The sequence below is a fragment of the Cynara cardunculus genome (assembly GCF_001531365.2).
Source record: "Cynara cardunculus var. scolymus isolate 2C chromosome LG 2, CcrdV1, whole genome shotgun sequence".
In the NCBI taxonomy this organism is placed as follows: Eukaryota; Viridiplantae; Streptophyta; class Magnoliopsida; order Asterales; family Asteraceae; genus Cynara; species Cynara cardunculus.
In genome coordinates, this window is record NC_037529.1 from 29,488,249 (window position 1) to 29,489,647 (window position 1,399).

Sequence of the window (1,399 nt, forward strand, 5' to 3'; positions counted from 1 at the left end):
CTCTCCTTGATATGCCACCCTTATCCCATGGTACACCTCTCCTTGATATGCCACACTTATTTCCTCATTAAATATTTTCACAGAATAATTTCAAATAAACCGCAGCCATTGAAATTATTACTAATACAAAATCATTTCTTTCAAAATTCCTTTTTATGATAAAATAACATTTCTTATCGAAAACACATCATTACATCAAATCCGGTCAATCTTAACTTAGCCGGACTTCAAATCCGGTCAACTATCCGGACAACACACAAAATGAACTTTGTCCGATTTACACTTGGAAATAATTTTCAATAACTTTGTCCGGATAACAAGTCTGGTCAATACCCCGCATAAAGCTCGATCGATTTATCACTTAGAATCAAAATCATCTTTGTCCGGATAACAAGTCCGATCAATACCCTGCTCATTACTTAGCCGATTTAAAATAATCCRGCCACCATTTGGTCGTATTCCTACTTCTCAGTGTAAAAAGATAATCATTCTTACCAATCATAATCCGATCAACACTTAACCRATTTRAGACAATCCGRACAATACATCGATTAACCTTTGTCCGATTTAAAACAATCCRGTCAAACCTTGTCCGGTTTAATACCCGGACAAAACACTTAGAACAAAAGACTGATTTCTTTCCAAAATAAACAAGATTCATACAAAACCAATAATAATTTTATGCAAAAGAGTTTTAGAAATTACTCACATTATGCAATCAGATGAGATTCAACTTCTTGAAATCAGGCACTTGCAGATTCGATCAACCTTTCCTCTTTTTAAATCGCACAACTTTTAGCAAATGCAAGCAAAAGAAAATATGGAGGCTAAGCCCTCCTTTTATACTTTCCAAATCAGGAAAGGCGGTTAACAGCCCCCTTCTTTTTTTTATAAAATCCAATTCATGCACATACATACATCCACACACCATGCATTCACAACATGCATGCGTGTATAATCATATATATATATATATATATATATATCTATGCACATATTCAAATGTATCATGCATTTATATATATATATATATATATATATGTATGTCCAATTAATACACAATCTCACATACCCGTATGATTAAACATATCAATTTATCATGCTATCACGTAATCATTTATTCAGATAATCACATATTATTTACCTTGGGTGATAACTAGGGTTTGGTTATCACATTATCCACCCCTCAAAAGAATTCCGTCCCGGAATTCCTTAAATCAAAAAGCCATGGGTACTCTGATCTCATCTTTGATTCCAATTCCCATGTTGCTTCTGGCCCTTTGTGAAACTTCCACCGAATTTTAACTAGACTTATTTCTTTGTTTCTCAACACCCTGATCTTTCTGTCGATTACAGCTTCCGGTGTTTCCACAAAATTCAGCTTACTGTCTAATTGAAT